This window comes from Fundulus heteroclitus, chromosome 24 (assembly GCF_011125445.2).
Source record: "Fundulus heteroclitus isolate FHET01 chromosome 24, MU-UCD_Fhet_4.1, whole genome shotgun sequence".
Classification (NCBI taxonomy): Eukaryota; Metazoa; Chordata; class Actinopteri; order Cyprinodontiformes; family Fundulidae; genus Fundulus; species Fundulus heteroclitus.
The window spans coordinates 21,749,018-21,771,843 of NC_046384.1; the positions used below are offsets into that span (position 1 = coordinate 21,749,018).

At 40.9% G+C, this 22,826-nt stretch overlaps 10 non-coding genes across 10 annotated transcripts; all 10 read right to left on the bottom strand.

Moving 5' to 3' along the window:
• Positions 1-401: 401 nt before the first annotated feature.
• trnat-agu lies at positions 402-475 on the bottom strand. The gene has a single exon. It is a non-coding gene; the product is annotated as a tRNA-Thr (tRNA).
• A 1,067-nt stretch (positions 476-1,542) lies between these two features.
• On the bottom strand, positions 1,543-1,616 carry trnat-agu. The gene has a single exon. It is a non-coding gene; the product is annotated as a tRNA-Thr (tRNA).
• Positions 1,617-2,683: 1,067 nt separating this feature from the next.
• trnat-agu lies at positions 2,684-2,757 on the bottom strand. The gene has a single exon. It is a non-coding gene; the product is annotated as a tRNA-Thr (tRNA).
• A 1,067-nt stretch (positions 2,758-3,824) lies between these two features.
• trnat-agu lies at positions 3,825-3,898 on the bottom strand. The gene has a single exon. It is a non-coding gene; the product is annotated as a tRNA-Thr (tRNA).
• A 1,068-nt stretch (positions 3,899-4,966) lies between these two features.
• On the bottom strand, positions 4,967-5,040 carry trnat-agu. Its single transcript has one exon. It is a non-coding gene; the product is annotated as a tRNA-Thr (tRNA).
• A 3,352-nt stretch (positions 5,041-8,392) lies between these two features.
• On the bottom strand, positions 8,393-8,466 carry trnat-ugu. Its single transcript has one exon. It is a non-coding gene; the product is annotated as a tRNA-Thr (tRNA).
• Positions 8,467-9,534: 1,068 nt separating this feature from the next.
• Positions 9,535-9,608, bottom strand: trnat-agu. The gene has a single exon. It is a non-coding gene; the product is annotated as a tRNA-Thr (tRNA).
• A 1,068-nt stretch (positions 9,609-10,676) lies between these two features.
• trnat-agu lies at positions 10,677-10,750 on the bottom strand. The gene has a single exon. It is a non-coding gene; the product is annotated as a tRNA-Thr (tRNA).
• A 1,066-nt stretch (positions 10,751-11,816) lies between these two features.
• trnat-agu lies at positions 11,817-11,890 on the bottom strand. The gene has a single exon. It is a non-coding gene; the product is annotated as a tRNA-Thr (tRNA).
• A 1,943-nt stretch (positions 11,891-13,833) lies between these two features.
• On the bottom strand, positions 13,834-13,907 carry trnat-ugu. The gene has a single exon. It is a non-coding gene; the product is annotated as a tRNA-Thr (tRNA).
• Positions 13,908-22,826: the final 8,919 nt, after the last annotated feature.

A 22,826-nucleotide genomic window follows, 5' to 3' on the forward strand; every position in this document is an offset into this window, starting at 1 on the left:
CGCATAGATTGTGCAATACTTTAAGGCTTCTTAGCGCTGGTAATTGATGTTGCAGGGTTCCAAAGCAAAACTAGCTGTGAGAGGAAGATTACAGGCTCCTTTTCCTACCTCCTTCTTTGCTGACTGCATTATTGGGACAGCACCTATCATGGCGACCGCTGGCGCACTTCCGCTTTGGCTAAAGAGTGCTTACCCAATAGAGGTACTTGCATGGAGCCCTGGTTTGGAGTTTTGTCTGAGTTGACTATGATAATGGATTTTTTAGAACAGATTCTTGTCTGCCCCAATTTTCGACTCCTATACGACAGGAGTTCAATTAAGGCTAAAAACATCATAGCTCACAAACCCTTTTGGTAAGAAGTTTGGCTCACTGTCTACATTAAATATGAAGGATGCTCCAAAGGCACTGCTGGGATTTGAACCCAGGATCTCCTGTTTACTAGACAGGCACTTTGACCAACTAAGCCACAGCGCCTCAGTATTTGGTGAATGTCCATTTTCCAAGTATTGAGGGGACCCATAAAAAGGAATCCATACTCATGGCCTTCAATATTTACAACACAAGTGGTAAAATTTCTTCTTGCAACCAAGAAATCAAGCTGATTGTTGAACTCAGATTTGTTTTCTCTTTAAGAGCCAGGTGCTTTGACTTACTAAGATAAAGCAGCTTGTATGGCGACCTTTTTAATACCAAGTACCTCGTCATAAATTTTAACCAAACCTAAAGCAATGGAATAAGCTTTGATAAGGAAAACCACGTTTTTTCTGAAACTTGCGCAAGGTTGAAAGTACAAATTTTCTACCAAAGTCTTATCAGATATTTGAATGATGTTCAGGTATTAATTTGCCTAATTATGTTCATCATTCACCAGAAAAGGGAGTAATTATGCTCAGGTTAGCATTAGCGTTAGCTCGTACGCTGCAGAAATCTTAGAAACTGATCCGCACTGCTTCATAATCATTGTGTTTAAAACTCATTGTCTCCACAATGACCATCATGTCATGACCTGATGGAAACGTATATGTACAGTATGATGCGAGTAAAATCCAGGACTACATTCTTGCTGAAAATGAACTACAAAGTACGCCATATCTTCTCTCTGGACATTCCGTGAAGGGGCTTTGCTAATACGTCATGTCGCGCATAGATTGTGCAATACTTTAAGGCTTCTTAGCGCTGGTAATTGATGTTGCAGGGTTCCAAAGCAAAACTAGCTGTGAGAGGAAGATTACAGGCTCCTTTTCCTACCTCCTTCTTTGCTGACTGCATTATTGGGACAGCACCTATCATGGCGACCGCTGGCGCACTTCCGCTTTGGCTAAAGAGTGCTTACCCAATAGAGGTACTTGGATGGAGCCCTGGTTTGGAGTTTTGTCTGAGTTGACTATGATAATGGATTTTTTAGAAGAGATTCTTGTCTGCCCCAATTTTCGACTCCTATACGACAGGAGTTCAATTAAGGCTAAAAACACCATAGCTCACAAACCCTTTTGGTAAGAAGTTTGGCTCACTGTCTACATTAAATATGAAGGATGCTCCAAAGGCACTGCTGGGATTTGAACCCAGGATCTCCTGTTTACTAGACAGGCACTTTGACCAACTAAGCCACAGCGCCTCAGTATTTGGTGAATGTCCATTTTCCAAGTATTGAGGGGACCCATAAAAAGGAATCCAATACTCATGGCCTTCAATATTTACAACACAAGTGGTAAAATTTCTTCTTGCAACCAAGAAATCAAGCTGATTGTTGAACTCAGATTTGTTTTCTCTTTAAGAGCCAGGTGCTTTGACTTACTAAGATAAAGCAGCTTGTATGGCGACCTTTTTAATACCAAGTACCTCGTCATAAATTTTAACCAAACCTAAAGCAATGGAATAAGCTTTGATAAGGAAAACCACGTTTTTTCTGAAACTTGCGCAAGGTTGAAAGTACAAATTTTCTACCAAAGTCTTATCAGATATTTGAATGATGTTCAGGTATTAATTTGCCTAATTATGTTCATCATTCACCAGAAAAGGGAGTAATTATGCTCAGGTTAGCATTAGCGTTAGCTCGTACGCTGCAGAAATCTTAGAAACTGATCGGCACTGCTTCATAATCATTGTGTTTAAAACTCATTGTCTCCACAATGACCATCATGTCATGACCTGATGGAAACGTATATGTACAGTATGATGCGAGTAAAATCCAGGACTACATTCTTGCGAAAATGAACTACAAAGTACGCCATATCTTCTCTCTGGACATTCCGTGAAGGGGCTTTGCTAATACGTCATGTCGCGCATAGATTGTGCAATACTTTAAGGCTTCTTAGCGCTGGTAATTGATGTTGCAGGGTTCCAAAGCAAAACTAGCTGTGAGAGGAAGATTACAGGCTCCTTTTCCTACCTCCTTCTTTGCTGACTGCATTATTGGGACAGCACCTATCATGGCGACCGCTGGCGCACTTCCGCTTTGGCTAAAGAGTGCTTACCCAATAGAGGTACTTGGATGGAGCCCTGGTTTGGAGTTTTGTCTGAGTTGACTATGATAATGGATTTTTTAGAAGAGATTCTTGTCTGCCCCAATTTTCGACTCCTATACGACAGGAGTTCAATTAAGGCTAAAAACACCATAGCTCACAAACCCTTTTGGTAAGAAGTTTGGCTCACTGTCTACATTAAATATGAAGGATGCTCCAAAGGCACTGCTGGGATTTGAACCCAGGATCTCCTGTTTACTAGACAGGCACTTTGACCAACTAAGCCACAGCGCCTCAGTATTTGGTGAATGTCCATTTTCCAAGTATTGAGGGGACCCATAAAAAGGAATCCAATACTCATGGCCTTCAATATTTACAACACAAGTGGTAAAATTTCTTCTTGCAACCAAGAAATCAAGCTGATTGTTGAACTCAGATTTGTTTTCTCTTTAAGAGCCAGGTGCTTTGACTTACTAAGATAAAGCAGCTTGTATGGCGACCTTTTTAATACCAAGTACCTCGTCATAAATTTTAACCAAACCTAAAGCAATGGAATAAGCTTTGATAAGGAAAACCACGTTTTTTCTGAAACTTGCGCAAGGTTGAAAGTACAAATTTTCTACCAAAGTCTTATCAGATATTTGAATGATGTTCAGGTATTAATTTGCCTAATTATGTTCATCATTCACCAGAAAAGGGAGTAATTATGCTCAGGTTAGCATTAGCGTTAGCTCGTACGCTGCAGAAATCTTAGAAACTGATCGGCACTGCTTCATAATCATTGTGTTTAAAACTCATTGTCTCCACAATGACCATCATGTCATGACCTGATGGAAACGTATATGTACAGTATGATGCGAGTAAAATCCAGGACTACATTCTTGTGAAAATGAACTACAAAGTACGCCATATCTTCTCTCTGGACATTCCGTGAAGGGGCTTTGCTAATACGTCATGTCGCGCATAGATTGTGCAATACTTTAAGGCTTCTTAGCGCTGGTAATTGATGTTGCAGGGTTCCAAAGCAAAACTAGCTGTGAGAGGAAGATTACAGGCTCCTTTTCCTACCTCCTTCTTTGCTGACTGCATTATTGGGACAGCACCTATCATGGCGACCGCTGGCGCACTTCCGCTTTGGCTAAAGAGTGCTTACCCAATAGAGGTACTTGGATGGAGCCCTGGTTTGGAGTTTTGTCTGAGTTGACTATGATAATGGATTTTTTAGAAGAGATTCTTGTCTGCCCCAATTTTCGACTCCTATACGACAGGAGTTCAATTAAGGCTAAAAACACCATAGCTCACAAACCCTTTTGGTAAGAAGTTTGGCTCACTGTCTACATTAAATATGAAGGATGCTCCAAAGGCACTGCTGGGATTTGAACCCAGGATCTCCTGTTTACTAGACAGGCACTTTGACCAACTAAGCCACAGCGCCTCAGTATTTGGTGAATGTCCATTTTCCAAGTATTGAGGGGACCCATAAAAAGGAATCCAATACTCATGGCCTTCAATATTTATAACACAAGTGGTAAAATTTCTTCTTGCAACCAAGAAATCAAGCTGATTGTTGAACTCAGATTTGTTTTCTCTTTAAGAGCCAGGTGCTTTGACTTACTAAGATAAAGCAGCTTGTATGGCGACCTTTTTAATACCAAGTACCTCGTCATAAATTTTAACCAAACCTAAAGCAATGGAATAAGCTTTGATAAGGAAAACCACGTTTTTTCTGAAACTTGCGCAAGGTTGAAAGTACAAATTTTCTACCAAAGTCTTATCAGATATTTGAATGATGTTCAGGTATTAATTTGCCTAATTATGTTCATCATTCACCAGAAAAGGGAGTAATTATGCTCAGGTTAGCATTAGCGTTAGCTCGTACGCTGCAGAAATCTTAGAAACTGATCCGCACTGCTTCATAATCATTGTGTTTAAAACTCATTGTCTCCACAATGACCATCATGTCATGACCTGATGGAAACGTATATGTACAGTATGATGCGAGTAAAATCCAGGACTACATTCTTGTGAAAATGAACTACAAAGTACGCCATATCTTCTCTCTGGACATTCCGTGAAGGGGCTTTGCTAATACGTCATGTCGCGCATAGATTGTGCAATACTTTAAGGCTTCTTAGCGCTGGTAATTGATGTCGCAGGGTTCCAAAGCAAAACTAGCTGTGAGAGGAAGATTACAGGCTCCTTTTCCTACCTCCTTCTTTGCTGACTGCATTATTGGGACAGCACCTATCATGGCGACCGCTGGCGCACTTCCGCTTTGGCTAAAGAGTGCTTACCCAATAGAGGTACTTGGATGGAGCCCTGGTTTGGAGTTTTGTCTGAGTTGACTATGATAATGGATTTTTTAGAAGAGATTCTTGTCTGCCCCAATTTTCGACTCCTATACGACAGGAGTTCAATTAAGGCTAAAAACATCCATAGCTCACAAACCCTTTTGGTAAGAAGTTTGGCTCACTGTCTACATTAAATATGAAGGATGCTCCAAAGGCACTGCTGGGATTTGAACCCAGGATCTCCTGTTTACTAGACAGGCACTTTGACCAACTAAGCCACAGCGCCTCAGTATTTGGTGAATGTCCATTTTCCAAGTATTGAGGGGACCCATAAAAAGGAATCCAATACTCATGGCCTTCAATATTTACAACACAAGTGGTAAAATTTCTTCTTGCAACCAAGAAATCAAGCTGATTGTTGAACTCAGATTTGTTTTCTCTTTAAGAGCCAGGTGCTTTGACTTACTAAGATAAAGCAGCTTGTATGGCGACCTTTTTAATACCAAGTACCTCGTCATAAATTTTAACCAAACCTAAAGCAATGGAATAAGCTTTGATAAGGAAAACCACGTTTTTTCTGAAACTTGCGCAAGGTTGAAAGTACAAATTTTCTACCAAAGTCTTATCAGATATTTGAATGATGTTCAGGTATTAATTTGCCTAATTATGTTCATCATTCACCAGAAAAGGGAGTAATTATACTCAGGTTAGCATTAGCGTTAGCTCGTACGCTGCAGAAATCTTAGAAACTGATCCGCACTGCTTCATAATCATTGTGTTTAAAACTCATTGTCTCCACAATGACCATCATGTCATGACCTGATGGAAACGTATATGTACAGTATGATGCGAGTAAAATCCAGGACTACATTCTTGTGAAAATGAACTACAAAGTACGCCATATCTTCTCTCTGGACATTCCGTGAAGGGGCTTTGCTAATACGTCATGTCGCGCATAGATTGTGCAATACTTTAAGGCTTCTTAGCGCTGGTAATTGATGTTGCAGGGTTCCAAAGCAAAACTAGCTGTGAGAGGAAGATTACAGGCTCCTTTTCCTACCTCCTTCTTTGCTAACTGCATTATTGGGACAGCACCTATCATGGCGACCGCTGGCGCACTTCCGCTTTGGCTAAAGAGTGCTTACCCAATAGAGGTACTTGGATGGAGCCCTGGTTTGGAGTTTTGTCTGAGTTGACTATGATAATGGATTTTTTAGAAGAGATTCTTGTCTGCCCCAATTTTCGACTCCTATACGACAGGAGTTCAATTAAGGCTAAAAACACCATAGCTCACAAACCCTTTTGGTAAGAAGTTTGGCTCACTGTCTACATTAAATATGAAGGATGGCTCCAAAGGCACTGCTGGGATTTGAACCCAGGATCTCCTGTTTACTAAGACAGGCACTTTGACCAACTAAGCCACAGCGCCTCAGTATTTGGGGAATGTCCATTTTCCAAGTATTGAGGGGACCCATAAAAAGGAATCCAATACTCATGGCCTTCAATATTTACTAACACAAGTGGTAAAATTTCTTCTTGCAACCAAGAAATCAAGCTGATTGTTGAACTCAGATTTGTTTTCTCTTTAAGAGCCAGGTGCTTTGACTTACTAAGATAAAGCAGCTTGTATGGCGACCTTTTTAATACCAAGTACCTCGTCATAAATTTTAACCAAACCTAAAGCAATGGAATAAGCTTTGATAAGGAAAACCACGTTTTTTCTGAAACTTGCGCAAGGTTGAAAGTACAAATTTTCTACCAAAGTCTTATCAGATATTTGAATGATGTTCAGGTATTAATTTGCCTAATTATGTTCATCATTCACCAGAAAAGGGAGTAATTATGCTCAGGTTAGCATTAGCGTTAGCTCGTACGCTGCAGAAATCTTAGAAACTGATCCGCACTGCTTCATAATCATTGTGTTTAAAACTCATTGTCTCCACAATGACCATCATGTCATGACCTGATGGAAACGTATATGTACAGTATGATGCGAGTAAAATCCAGGACTACATTCTTGTGAAAATGAACTACAAAGTACGCCATATCTTCTCTCTGGACATTCCGTGAAGGGGCTTTGCTAATACGTCATGTCGCGCATAGATTGTGCAATACTTTAAGGCTTCTTAGCGCTGGTAATTGATGTTGCAGGGTTCCAAAGCAAAACTAGCTGTGAGAGGAAGATTACAGGCTCCTTTTCCTACCTCCTTCTTTGCTGACTGCATTATTGGGACAGCACCTATCATGGCGACCGCTGGCGCACTTCCGCTTTGGCTAAAGAGTGCTTACCCAATAGAGGTACTTGGATGGAGCCCTGGTTTGGAGTTTTGTCTGAGTTGACTATGATAATGGATTTTTTAGAAGAGATTCTTGTCTGCCCCAATTTTCGACTCCTATACGACAGGAGTTCAATTAAAGCTAAAAACATCATAGCTCACAAACCCTTTTGGTAAGAAGTTTGGCTCACTGTCTACATTAAATATGAAGGATGCTCCAAAGGCACTGCCGGGATTTGAACCCAGGATCTCCTGTTTACTAGACAGGCACTTTGACCAACTAAGCCACAGCGCCTCAGTATTTGGTGAATGTCCATTTTCCAAGTATTGAGGGGACCCATAAAAAGGAATCCAATACTCATGGCCTTCAATATTTATAACACAAGTGGTAAAATTTCTTCTTGCAACCAAGAAATCAAGCTGATTGTTGAACTCAGATTTGTTTTCTCTTTAAGAGCCAGGTGCTTTGACTTACTAAGATAAAGCAGCTTGTATGGCGACCTTTTTAATACCAAGTACCTCGTCATAAATTTTAACCAAACCTAAAGCAATGGAATAAGCTTTGATAAGGAAAACCACGTTTTTTCTGAAACTTGCGCAAGGTTGAAAGTACAAATTTTCTACCAAAGTCTTATCAGATATTTGAATGATGTTCAGGTATTAATTTGCCTAATTATGTTCATCATTCACCAGAAAAGGGAGTAATTATACTCAGGTTAGCATTAGCGTTAGCTCGTACGCTGCAGAAATCTTAGAAACTGATCGGCACTGCTTCATAATCATTGTGTTTAAAACTCATTGTCTCCACAATGACCATCATGTCATGACCTGATGGAAACGTATATGTACAGTATGATGCGAGTAAAATCCAGGACTACATTCTTGTGAAAATGAACTACAAAGTACGCCATATCTTCTCTCTGGACATTCCGTGAAGGGGCTTTGCTAATACGTCATGTCGCGCATAGATTGTGCAATACTTTAAGGCTTCTTAGCGCTGGTAATTGATGTTGCAGGGTTCCAAAGCAAAACTAGCTGTGAGAGGAAGATTACAGGCTCCTTTTCCTACCTCCTTCTTTGCTAACTGCATTATTGGGACAGCACCTATCATGGCGACCGCTGGCGCACTTCCGCTTTGGCTAAAGAGTGCTTACCCAATAGAGGTACTTGGATGGAGCCCTGGTTTGGAGTTTTGTCTGAGTTGACTATGATAATGGATTTTTTAGAAGAGATTCTTGTCTGCCCCAATTTTCGACTCCTATACGACAGGAGTTCAATTAAGGCTAAAAACACCATAGCTCACAAACCCTTTTGGTAAGAAGTTTGGCTCACTGTCTACATTAAATATGAATGATGGTCCAAAGGCACTGCTGGGATTTGAACCCAGGATCTCCTGTTTACAAGACAGGCACTTTGACCAACTAAGCCACAGCGCCTCAGTATTTGGGGAATGTCCATTTTCCAAGTATTGAGGGGACCCATAAAAAGGAATCCAATACTCATGGCCTTCAATATTTATAACACAAGTGGTAAAATTTCTTCTTGCAACCAAGAAATCAAGCTGATTGTTGAACTCAGATTTGTTTTCTCTTTAAGAGCCAGGTGCTTTGACTTACTAAGATAAAGCAGCTTGTATGGCGACCTTTTTAATACCAAGTACCTCGTCATAAATTTTAACCAAACCTAAAGCAATGGAATAAGCTTTGATAAGGAAAACCACGTTTTTTCTGAAACTTGCGCAAGGTTGAAAGTACAAATTTTCTACCAAAGTCTTATCAGATATTTGAATGATGTTCAGGTATTAATTTGCCTAATTATGTTCATCATTCACCAGAAAAGGGAGTAATTATGCTCAGGTTAGCATTAGCGTTAGCTCGTACGCTGCAGAAATCTTAGAAACTGATCCGCACTGCTTCATAATCATTGTGTTTAAAACTCATTGTCTCCACAATGACCATCATGTCATGACCTGATGGAAACGTATATGTACAGTATGATGCGAGTAAAATCCAGGACTACATTCATTGTGAAAATGAACTACAAAGTACGCCATATCTTCTCTCTGGACATTCCGTGAAGGGGCTTTGCTAATACGTCATGTCGCGCATAGATTGTGCAATACTTTAAGGCTTCTTAGCGCTGGTAATTGATGTTGCAGGGTTCCAAAGCAAAACTAGCTGTGAGAGGAAGATTACAGGCTCCTTTTCCTACCTCCTTCTTTGCTGACTGCATTATTGGGACAGCACCTATCATGGCGACCGCTGGCGCACTTCCGCTTTGGCTAAAGAGTGCTTACCCAATAGAGGTACTTGGATGGAGCCCTGGTTTGGAGTTTTGTCTGAGTTGACTATGATAATGGATTTTTTAGAAGAGATTCTTGTCTGCCCCAATTTTCGACTCCTATACGACAGGAGTTCAATTAAAGCTAAAAACATCATAGCTCACAAACCCTTTTGGTAAGAAGTTTGGCTCACTGTCTACATTAAATATGAAGGATGCTCCAAAGGCACTGCTGGGATTTGAACCCAGGATCTCCTGTTTACTAGACAGGCACTTTGACCAACTAAGCCACAGCGCCTCAATATTTGGTGAATGTCCATTTTCCAAGTATTGAGGGGACCCATAAAAAGGAATCCAATACTCATGGCCTTCAATATTTACAACACAAGTGGTAAAATTTCTTCTTGCAACCAAGAAATCAAGCTGATTGTTGAACTCAGATTTGTTTTCTCTTTAAGAGCCAGGTGCTTTGACTTACTAAGATAAAGCAGCTTGTATGGCGACCTTTTTAATACCAAGTACCTCGTCATAAATTTTAACCAAACCTAAAGCAATGGAATAAGCTTTGATAAGGAAAACCACGGTTTTTTCTGAAACTTGCGCAAGGTTGAAAGTACAAATTTTCTACCAAAGTCTTATCAGATATTTGAATGATGTTCAGGTATTAATTTGCCTAATTATGTTCATCATTCACCAGAAAAGGGAGTAATTATACTCAGGTTAGCATTAGCGTTAGCTCGTACGCTGCAGAAATCTTAGAAACTGATCCGCACTGCTTCATAATCATTGTGTTTAAAACTCATTGTCTCCACAATGACCATCATGTCATGACCTGATGGAAACGTATATGTACAGTATGATGCGAGTAAAATCCAGGACTACATTCATGTGAAAATGAACTACAAAGTACGCCATATCTTCTCTCTGGACATTCCGTTAAGGGGCTTTGCTAATACGTCATGTCGCGCATAGATTGTGCAATACTTTAAGGCTTCTTAGCGCTGGTAATTGATGTTGCAGGGTTCCAAAGCAAAACTAGCTGTGAGAGGAAGATTACAGGCTCCTTTTCCTACCTCCTTCTTTGCTAACTGCATTATTGGGACAGCACCTATCATGGCGACCGCTGGCGCACTTCCGCTTTGGCTAAAGAGTGCTTACCCAATAGAGGTACTTGGATGGAGCCCTGGTTTGGAGTTTTGTCTGAGTTGACTATGATAATGGATTTTTTAGAAGAGATTCTTGTCTGCCCCAATTTTCAACTCCTATACGACAGGAGTTCAATTAAAGCTAAAAACATCATAGCTCACAAACCCTTTTGGTAAGAAGTTTGGCTCACTGTCTACATTAAATATGAAGGATGCTCCAAAGGCACTGCTGGGATTTGAACCCAGGATCTCCTGTTTACTAGACAGGCACTTTGACCAACTAAGCCACAGCGCCTCAGTATTTGGTGAATGTCCATTTTCCAAGTATTCAGGGGACCCATAAAAAGAAATCCATTACTCATGGCCTTCAATATTTACAACACAGGTGGTAAAATTTCTTCTTGCAACCAAGAAATCAAGCTGATTGTTGAACTCAGATTTGTTTTCTCTTTAAGAGCCAGGTGCTTTGACTTACTAGGATAAAGCAGCTTGTATGGCGACCTTTTTAATACCAAGTACCTCGTCATAAACTTTAACCAAACCTAAAGCAATGGAATAAGTTTTGATAAGGAAAACCACGGTTTTTCTGAAACTTGCACAAGGTTGAAAGTACAAATTTTCTACCAAAGTCTTATCAGATATTTGAATGATGTTCAGGTACTAATTTGCCTAATTATGTTCATCATTCACCAGAAAAGGGAGTAATTATGCTCAGGTTAGCATTAGCTTTAGCTCATACGCTGCAGAAATCTTAGAAACTGATCCGCACTGCTTCATAATCATTGTGTTTAAAACACTTTGTCTTCACAATGACCATCATGTCATGACCTGATGGAAACGTATATGTACAGTATGATGCGAGTAAAATCCAGGACTACCTTCTTGCGCAAATGAACTACAAAGTACGTCATATCTTCTCTCTGGACATTCCGTGAAGGGGCTTTGCTAATACGTCATGTCGCGCATAGATTGTGCAATACTTTAAGGCTTCTTAGCGCTGGTAATTGATATCGCAGGGTTCCAAAGTAAACTAGCTGTGAGAGGAAGATTACAGGCTCCTTTTCCTACCTCCTTCTTTGCTGACTGCATTATTGGGACAGCACCTATCATGGCGACCGCTGGCGCACTTCCGCTTTGGCTAAAGAGTGCTTACCCAATAGAGGTACTTGGATGGAGCCCTGGTTTGGAGTTTTGTCTGAGTTGACTATGATAATAGATTTTTTAGAAGAGATTCTTGTCTGCCCCAATTTTCGACTCCTATACGACAGGAGTTCAATTAAGGCTAAAAACACCATAGCTCACAAACCCTTTTGGTAAGAAGTTTGGCTCACTGTCTACATTAAATATGAATGATGGTCCAAAGGCACTGCTGGGATTTGAACCCAGGATCTCCTGTTTACTAGACAGGCACTTTGACCAACTAAGCCACAGCGCCTCAGTATTTGGTAAATGTCCATTTTCCAAGTATTCAGGGGACCGATAAAAAGAAATCCAATACTCATGGCCTTCAATATTTCCAACACAGGTGGTAAAATTTCTTCTTGCAACCAAGAAATCAAGCTGATTGTTGAACTCAGATTTGTTTTCTCTTTAAGAGCCAGGTGCTTTGACTTACTAAAAAAAGCAGCTTGTATGGCGACCTTTTTAATACCAAGTACCTCGTCATAAATTTTAACCAAACCTAAAGCAATGGAATAAGTTTTGATAAGGAAAACCACGGTTTTTCTGAAACTTGTGCAAGGTTGAAAGTACAAATTTTCTACCAAAGTCTTATCAGATATTTCAATGATGTTCAGGTACTAATTTGCCTAATAATGTTCATCATTCACCAGAAAAGGGAGTAATTATGCTCAGGTTAGCATTAGCGTTAGCTCGTACGCTGCAGAAATCTTAGAAACTGATCCGCACTGCTTCATAATCATTGTGTTTAAAACTCATTGTCTCCACAATGACCATCATGTCATGACCTGATGGAAACGTATATGTACAGTATGATGCGAGTAAAATCCAGGACTACATTCTTGTGAAAATGAACTACAAAGTACGCCATATCTTCTCTCTGGACATTCCATGAAGGGGCTTTGCTAATACGTCATGTCGCGCATAGATTGTGCAATACTTTAAGGCTTCTTAGCGCTGGTAATTGATATCGCAGGGTTCCAAAGTAAAACTAGCTGTGAGAGGAAGATTACAGGCTCCTTTTCCTACCTCCTTCTTTGCTGACTGCATTATTGGGACAGCACCTATCATGGCGACCGCTGGCGCACTTCCGCTTTGGCTAAAGAGTGCTTACCCAATAGAGGTACTTGGATGGAGCCCTGGTTTGGAGTTTTGTCTGAGTTGACTATGATAATGGATTTTTTAGAAGAGATTCTTGTCTGCCCCAATTTTCGACTCCTATACGACAGGAGTTCAATTAAAGCTAAAAACATCATAGCTCACAAACCCTTTTGGTAAGAAGTTTGGCTCACTGTCTACATTAAATATGAAGGATGCTCCAAAGGCACTGCTGGGATTTGAACCCAGGATCTCCTGTTTACTAGACAGGTACTTTGACCAACTAAGCCACAGCGCCTCAGTATTTGGTGAATGTCCAATTTCCAAGTATTCAGGGGACCCATAAAAAAAAGTCCATTACTCATGGCCTTCAATATTTACAACACAAGTGGTAAAATTTCTTCTTGCAACCAAGAAATCAAGCTAATTGTTGAACTAAGATTTGTTTTCTCTTTAAGAGCCAGGTGCTTTGACTTACTAAGATAAAGCAGCTTGTATGGCGACCTTTTTAATACCAAGTACCTCGTCATAAATTTTAACCAAACCTAAAGCAATGGAATAAGCTTTGATAAGGAAAACCACATTTTTTCTGAAACTTGCGCAAGGTTGAAAGTACAAATTTTCTACCAAAGTCTTATCAGATATTTGAATGATGTTCAGGTATTAATTTGCCTAATTATGTTCATCATTCACCAGAAAAGGGAGTAATTATGCTCAGGTTAGCATTAGCGTTAGCTCGTACGCTGCAGAAATCTTAGAAACTGATCCGCACTGCTTCATAATCATTGTGTTTAAAACTCATTGTCTCCACAATGACCATCATGTCATGACCTGATGGAAACGTATATGTACAGTATGATGTGAGTAAAATCCAGGACTACATTCTTGCGAAAATGAACTACAAAGTACGCCATATCTTCTCTCTGGACATTCGGTGAAGGGGCTTTGCTAATACGTCATGTCGCGCATAGATTGTGCAATACTTTAAAGCTTCTTAGCGCTGGTAAGGAGTTCAATTAAGGCTAAAAACACCACAGCTCAAAAACCCTTTTGGTAAGAAGTTTGGCTCACTGTCTACATTAAATATGAAGGATGCTCCAAAGGCACTGCTGGGATTTGAACCCAGGATCTCCTGTTTACTAGACAGGCACTTTGACCAACTAAGCCACAGCGCCTCAGTATTTGGTGAATGTCCATTTTCCAAGTATTCAGGGGACCCATAAAATGAAATCCAATACTCATGGCCTTCAACATTTACAACACAGGTGGTAAAATTTCTTTGTGCAGCCAAGAAATCAAGCTGATTGTTGAACTAAGATTTGTTTGTTTGTTTGTTCCTAGTATACTCCTGTTATAGTACTATGACAGATTGGGAGTCAAAGGACTCCCAATCAGGTCAGCCACCAAATCTTAGCTCTACAGTCAGTGTGTCTGGAAGTGAATGGGCCGGAGTTTCATCCAACCTAATCTGGAGCAGAAATGACTGTGCTTAGACTTAAAACTGCAAGATTCAGTATTAGGACTAAACTAGAACTAATGCAGCATAATACCTCAGAGGATGCAAGAAACCTGGGTTATGTCATGGACTCAAACCTAAATTTTAACATTAAATAAAACATTGATACGACACTTACTGAGATTACTGTAACAGTGTTTTTACTGCAATTCATTACCCAATAATTTTGTTATCAGTCAAACTTATTCAGAAATATGATGAAGATGGTACCCAGTTCTGCTCATCTTTCTGTCTCCGGGATCTGTTCTAGTTGGTCTCCAGGATGCAAGATTAATTTAATGAGAATGTAGGTCACCAGAGCTAATCACCTGCCCCATGTGCATTTGGAGCTGCTTGGATGGGCTGCTTTCAACACCACGATCTGCCACTAGCCTGTGTTAACTAAATCCCATAGCTGCTAGTGACCTGTCAGAGTACTTCACCTGTACAGCAGGACAGATTTTACAAATAGTTGTTGAAAAAGCAAAACCGTCAGGATCTTACCTCTGTTAGGGTGAAATCAGAGCAATCCCACTACAACTAATTGGTTTGGGAATTTTCAGAGGTGACTAACAGCCCCAAAGTGCGTTACTGGATGGCATGGAGGGTTTGACTCTGTGGGTACTGAAGCCGTCACAGTCCTGCCTTTTTACTCTAGCAGCTCTTTTCATCAAGACATGTTTTCCTGTCAGAAGACTCACCTGGCTGAGCTGTGAGCTGCAGCTCCTCCAGAGGTACCACCACCCTCTTGACTGCTTTACTGATTAATGCTGACTTGTCAGTTTAGGTGACCGAGATATCAAGCAGTTCTACAAAAAACATCTTTTGACTGATCAGTGAGTGAGTCACCAAATGACTATCCTCGTCCACAAGTGACAGTAAAAGCTGAAGTCTGTCGCTGTGGAAGCACAGCCCCAGCAGATCACTGAATTCATTATCAATTCCCAGACCTGCTGATGTGCTAACGAACGGCTGACAGCGGCAGGACTCACCAATTAAATTCATTAAAGCCACAGCCCCGCCGGGCTCCCCAAAGGAACATCATGTCCCACCAAACACCTGCTGGGTAAATGTTGTTCAAGCGTCACAGAGACATTGATGAGCGAATAAACAGGCATAAAGCTGTAATGCTCAGGCTGCAGCCATAAATATTCAGGTGTAGCTTCATGATCAGAGCAGTGGCCACTTAAAGAAACCAGGAAACTACAAATGGACAAGGATTGGATTCGTATTCCAAGAAATCCAAAACAGACACTAAATGTTCTGTACCATCGTTTTTCAAAGATCAGTCAGGATGGATTCTCGGTGCTCTCATTTACAGCGCTGTGAAATAGTATTTACCAACCCGACCCTTATGGATTTCTTCTGCTTTATTTTGTCATACTTCAATGTTTCATTTCATCAAAAAACTGATATCAGATATGATGCAGCGCTGGGAAAAAATCAGGAACAGATGAATGGCCAATTCCATTTCGAAGCACTTAGTTTGTGGACCTTGGGCTCAAGCATACTTGGGTTATGGAGAAGGACAGCGATCCAATTCGCACTACCAAGACCACCTCTGAAGTTTTTCTGGAAGCTTTTGAGCGGCCTAGTCAAAGTTTGTCTTATGTCTGATTAGTGTAGTTTGGATGAACTAAAACAGACCATTTGCGCTGGAAATCTCTCTAACGTGTTGCAGTTGAAAAAATTCTGCAAAGGAGGGGTGACTAAAATTCCTCCGCAGCAATAGAAAAGGAGTAAGGAACAGCAAAGGCCCTGAATGTTCCCAGAGATCCAGCTGGAAACATTGTGCTGTAAAGTTGAAAGGAGCAGCGGTGGTGCCACCTGGTGGCAGAATGAGGTAGGTGCCAGCAGCTGCCGCCACATCCCTGACGAGGTCAAGCAGCCTGGACTGACTGCTGCAGGACTTGGTGGCAGTTTCACGGTAAGACTCATAATGACAATATCGAGCTCCATACCTGCCCTCCATAACTGCCCTCCATAACTGCCCTCCATACCTGCCCTCCATAACTGCCCTCCATAACTGCCCTCCATAACTGCCCTCCAAGTCGTGCATCGCTGCTGATCCAAAAAGTCAGATCCAGTTTGCTCTCAACTGTATATGAAAGAAACATAACAGGTCTGAGGGTTCTGCTGGGTGAAGTGATGGATCAGACCTGCAACTATTCAGGCTAATGGATCAGTGGTTTGTCTGGAAGTGGAAGAATGAGGCGTGTGCTGAAAAGAATGCCACACCCACAGTGCAGCATCAAGCAGGGAAGTGGCTCTGTGATGCTCTGGGGCTGCTTCTCTTTCTGTGGAAACTTACATTGTGGATAAAAGATCCTAAGAGAAAACACCCGGCTATCTGCGAGGATGCTGGAGCTCAGAAGATACTAGACTGGCCTAAAATCAATTTAGAAACTGTTCTGAAAAAGGTGTTTGCAGCACTCAAACCCAAGATTATCACTGAACTGGAGCCCTTCACCCAATACCAACAAACATGAGAACTAAGACATAATTAGGACCATCAATCATGGTCCTAATCATGTCTCCTGCACCGGAGGCATTGTGATAAGGTTAGATTTAGCTTTTTTTAAGGCAATTAAAGAAGAATTCAAATGGTTAATATGAGAAGAGTGTTTTACCCTTGAGTTCTTCTCAAGGTTCATGTTTGGGAATCACTTTGCCACCTGAAACAGGTCTCTGTAAAGTTAAGTGTTTGGAATCAGTGCAACTGCTGCCCCTATTGTGCTTGGAAGAAAAATTGTTCCAAAATGAGAAAAGAGGCAGCCACAGATATGTTATGCTGAAATATGTTCATGTTTATCAACTGATTACAGCTGAAAACCGTCTTGGAGCCTTTTTCTGTCACGTGTCTCTAAAATCTCAGGGATTCAGACTTTGCAGCAGCCTGTTGTTCAGTTTCTTAAATAAAACAAACATCAGGAAGTTGGCCTGTTAGTGATTTTCTACTTTCAATAAAAGTAGTAAAAGGAAATTTATCTGATACAGGGACTGCTGAATTAATTGATCAAAGCCAAAGAGAATTGGCAGTTTGCCACAAATCATGTGGGGAACCAAAACTGGACTTTTTGGCCAACACCCAAAATGCCTTGTGTGATGAAAAGCTAAAACACCATCCTTGCCATAAATATGCTGATGACAGCATTGTGGTGTGGGGATGCTTTTCAGTCGTAGAAGAACGGTTTTTAGAGGCTGCAGAAGACTTGAGACTGGGGTGGAGGTTCACCTTCCTGCAGGACAGCCGCCCTGAACCTGAAGCCAGAGACACAATAGATGGCTCAGATCACGGTTCAGAGACCGTCACAATCCACAGAGCCATCCATGTCCCTGTTCCTGCTAAATAAAATGTGTGAAAAGCAGCTGAACTTACAGGAACATGAGAATGTTTTTTTTTTTTTTTTTTTAGTTTTTTAGAGACCCAAAGCTGACCAAGAGGGTGCTGCTGCTGCAGGATCATCATGTTACCTTGGCTTGTGACCAAAATTAGAAATATGTGCTGACCAAGACATTGTTTGGTCTCAGATAAGAAATTTTACTCTGTGAGGCTTGTTTTTGCCATTTTAAAGCATATAAAAAGATGACTCTAAATATGACGTCTTAGGGATTTTCTTGTTATCAGGGAAGAGAGTTCTTGGCACAATGACGGAGGCCAAGGACTCTGCCTTAATCCTGGAAGACCACCGAGCTCAGAGCAGGGGAAAGGAATCCTTCTAGGCGCCTGGCAGGGGGAACAGAAAGAATGTCATTTATTATGCGGTTGCCGGCTCAGACTTATGCCTCAGGGTAAGGTGACACGCTGAAATAACATCCCTGGAGTTAGCCGCCGTGCACCCGCTAACTCCTATAAATCCAGAGACATGCACCTGTAACTGAATCCCACAGCCTCCACCGGCCTGCACACCCAGCGCAGAATGACACAGTTACCCAGATCACTGAGTCACTCCACCCCCACCCAAAGTAACAGAATACTTCAGCGGGCATAGCTATTCAACTACCAAACGTCAGTACTTTGTAGGACTGCCTTCTGCAGCGATTCCAGCTGCAAGTGGCTTTGGATCAGCTTCTAGTAGCTCGCCACATCTGGCTGCTGGGAGTTTTATCCGTTTCCCGAGGCTAAACTGCTCCGGCTCCTTCATGTTGGCTGTTTTTTGCTTGTGAACAGCTACCCCCAATTCTAACTGCAGATTCTCAATTGGATCAAGTTCTGGACTTTGACTAGACCATCACAACACATTTAAATGTTTCCCCTTAAAGCCGATAGAACTCCTTTGGTACGGATTAGAGCAGAGACTGAGAGCAAAGCCTTCTGGTCCAGCATCAGTGTCTGACCTCACAGATGCACTTCAGGAAGAATGGTCAAACATTCTCATAAACACACTCCAGAAATGAATGGACGGCCTTCCAAGACAAGTGGAAGCAGATATCATAACTGCACAGAATGGGCCGACGTCATATAGAACCCTATGGATTAGGAATGGGACGTCATTTAATATCTGATTCAAAGAATATGAATGAATACTTGTGTGTGTGTGTGTGTGTGTGTGTGTGTGTGTGTGTGTGTGTGTGTGTGTGTGTGTGTGTGTGTGTGTGTGTGTGTGTGTGTGTATATTAAGGTCTATTTCTGATAACCTCCCTTGTGTCCAAATATCTTCAGTGAGAGTTAGATCATGGGGAGGAGCAGGATGGCCCAAAGTTGCAGTGATATCCTGAGGAAAGGCGCCCTCATCACTGCAAAGAGGACAGCCTTCAGTTTGAAGCTGCCTTCACGTGAGCTGCCAAGTGAGGGCTGCCCACATGGAGGTTCTTTACGAAGCCTCTTCCACTTTGCTTTGAGGAAAACATCTGCATCAGGAGCTCCTGATTATGCCTGGCTGGTAACATTGGAAACCATCAGCACACAGGCGGAGAAAACTTCCACCCACCAGAGAATACAGTGTTGCTCTACTCATGACTGTTTCATGTTCAAAAGTATTTTGCCTCAACACAGAGCATTAATGCAGCAAAAGCTTCATCACGTCTTGCATTCACCATGCAGATTACATTTTCCTGGGACAACGAGTCATTGCTATTCCAAAAGAAAGAAATGGCCTTTCTGATCCTGGAAAAGCTTAACGAGCTTTTCAACAGAATGGAGCAGTCGACCTGTATGCAGGGAAGGTGTGTAAGGTTGTTCACACTAATGAGCAGCACCTAAGGGGATGTAGAGCGGCTTGTGTTTAAAGAGCCAGCGTTTCAGTTTGCTCGGGTTCTTTTCATTGCTGCTGTATGGCTGCAAAACACATTCCAGGAAACTTCAAAGTTTTAATTAACTGCTGCAGAAACTTTCTGTTCTGTTTGATCCGAGTTCAAACAGGACACAAAGCGATCCCTGGGACATCTGAAGGTCACCTGTAAGGAATCCTAGCGTTGTCTATCTATAGTTGAGACCAGATGTTCATTTACCTTTCAAGATTTATTTTTGACAGTTTTCCACAATTATCTCACAGATCTGTAAAGTTTAAGATGTGAACTTAAAACAATATTTCTAAATTTAAGCTCACATACCTCATACCCGACATTTCTGTGGAGCGTGCATCTGATTCTAGGCTAGCTGGGACGTGGCTAAAAGCTTTGCCTGCATACATCCTGCACCTCACTCATCCTCTTAAGAGGATGGAGGAAAGATCAATACCAGTCTATTGCATTTTACAAATTAAAGCTGTTTGGTTTGTCTGGAAGAATTCACTGGTTAACATTATCAAAGTCTTTATCATGTCCGGACACCCATTCCAACAACATTTCTTCCATTTAATGTTTCATTTAACCTTTTAATAAGGCACCAGTTCACTGTCTTTGTGGAGTACAAACTGATTGGTGGGGAAGGAGATGTGCCTCCTGCATCTAATGTATGTAAATATGTGGTTTCTGTTGTACATAGAAACAATAATTATGTCAGGAAGCAATGCACCTGAAAGGGTTTAGCAACAAAAGACTTGCAAATAATCTCCCGTTTGCTTGTAAATACTTTATCTTGCAAAAGTATTTACGCAACTTGACTTTTGACCTATCTTGTTAAATTGTAACCTGTAATTGTTTTGTCTTATTTTATGTGATGGATCTGCACAAAATATAAACATTTTCAGAAGTGAAAAAAGAAAATTATGAAAGAATAAAAAGAAACAAAACAAAAATACAAGTTGGTATGTGCATATTTATTCCCCCTCTATTCTATCAAGCCCCTAAAAGGTTCTGCTGCAACCAGTTCCCCTAAAAGTCCCATAGTTAGTGAAATAAGGTCTACCTGTGTGCAATCTAAGTTTTTAAACATGTTTGTTTGTTTAGCTCCGCCATCATTTGATAATGCTTAATACATCATTAATAGGGAAGATTAATGTCGATTTGTGTAACATTAGGGTTACCCCTCAAGCTAATGGCATCCGCTACAACATCTAGCTTTCCAAGTTATCGATTGGAGTCTAAGTATTTCCTGGAAAAGTTATTATATTAATAAAAACAAGTGTCCTGAAGGTTACCGATTTTCCTGAGCAAATCATTATTTAAAATGTTATTTCGTCTAATGTTTTAACTCAGGATTTGCATTGTGAATGGGTTGAAACACATAGCAAATGTTCTAAATCAGCTGATTTGAGCTCATTCTCACTTTCTTAACGATGAACCTTAGTTCTCTAACTTGAATCTGGAGTGAACCAAGATTTACTAAATTGTTCCGATGATGGTTTTCAACTATTTTACTTTCTTTACATACTTCCTTAGCTTCTTTTATCTTAATTTTGGTTAGTTTAAGTTTCACTTGCCAAGCAGAGAGGATTAGTTGATTGAAATATAGTGTTAATTCATATAAAAACAGTAATATAGTGTTCTCTGGATGTTCATTTGTTTCTGTTAATAAAATCTTGAACCTAAAGAGAAGTTGTCACTCATTTATTCTATATCTGTGCAGTTTGCTGTTAAAAGATCACCAGTGCTTGAATCACCCTTTGAACTATTGCTCCAATATCAGCGGTTCAGATTGATATTTAGACAATACAACAGACTGAGGGTTATTTATTAAACATTAAAAACCTTAAAACATGTGTAATGGCACAGCAGCACAAAGCAATACCCTTATAGGGTAAGACCTCTTCAGCCAAAGCGGACTTGTGTCAGCGGTCGCCATGATAAGTGCTGTCCAAATAGTGGAGGTAGGAAAGGAGCCTATATGCTCCCATATTAAACAGGTTTCCAGAGTTTCCTTTTTTCACCTCCGGAATATCGCCAAAATTAGAAACATTCTGTCCAGGAGTGATGCTGAAAAACTGGTCCATGCATTTGTTACTTCAAGGCTGGACTATTGTAATTCTTTACTATCAGGAATTCCACAAAATGCAGTTCAAAGCCTTCAGCTGATCCAAAATGCTGCAGCAAGAGTTCTGATGAAAATCAACAAGAGGGATCATATTTCTCCAATTTTAGCTTCCCTTCATTGGCTTCCTGTTAAATCAAGAATAGAATTTAAAATTCTTCTTCTAACGTATAAAGCCCTTCATAATCAAACTCCATCATATATCAGAGCTCTGATTACCCCGTATGTTCCTAACAGAGCACTTTGCTCTCAGACCGCAGGTCTGCTGGTGGTTCCTAGAGTCTCTAAAAGTAGAATGGGAGGCAGATCCTTTAGCTATCAGGCTCCTCTCCTGTGGAACCAACTCCCAGTTTTGGTCCGTGAGGCAGACACCCCGTCTACTTTTAAGACTAGGCTTAAAACTTTTCTTTTTGACAAAAATTATAACTAGTGACTCATGTTACTCTCAGCTACCTTTATAGTTTTACTGCTATAGGCTTAGGTTACTGGAGTATATCAGGATCTAATTTTCTCACTATATTGAGTTCTACTGTTCTTCAATTATGCATTATGTGTTGTCATTTCTGCTTTAACTTTATGTTCTCTCTCTTTTCTCTTCATAGTAGGTACACCTGGTCTGGCGTTCTGTTAACTGTGACATCATCCAGAGAAGACGGCTCACCCGCTACTACCATCTAATGTAGAACAGATTACTAGATCAATGTGTGCTTCTGTGCTTTTTTGTTTCTCTTGTTGTGTCTCTGTTCTGTCTTCTGTAACCCCAGTCGGTCGAGGCAGATGACCGTTCATACTGAGCCCGGTTCTGCCGGAGGTTTTTTTTTCCCGTTAATGGGTGGTTTTTCTTCCCACTGTCGCTTCATGCTTGCTCAGTATGAGAGATTGCAGCAAAGCCATGTACAATGCAGATGACTCTTCCTGTGGCTCTACGGTTCCCCAGGAGTGAATGCTGCTTGTCGGGACTTTGATGCAATCAACTGGTTTCCTTATATAGGACATTTTTGACCAATCTGTATAATCTGACCCAATCTGTATAATATGATTGAACTTGACTTTGTAAAGTGCCTTGAGATGACATGTTTCATGATTTGGCGCTATATAAATAAAATTGAATTGAATTGAATTGAATATGCTCTCTCCCGTGGCTAGTTCTGCCCAGGAACCCCTGACGTCTCTTACCGGCATTAAAAAGCTTTAAGGTATCCCGCCATCCTTTGTGTGACATGACGTAGAAGTACAAGAACCTCACGG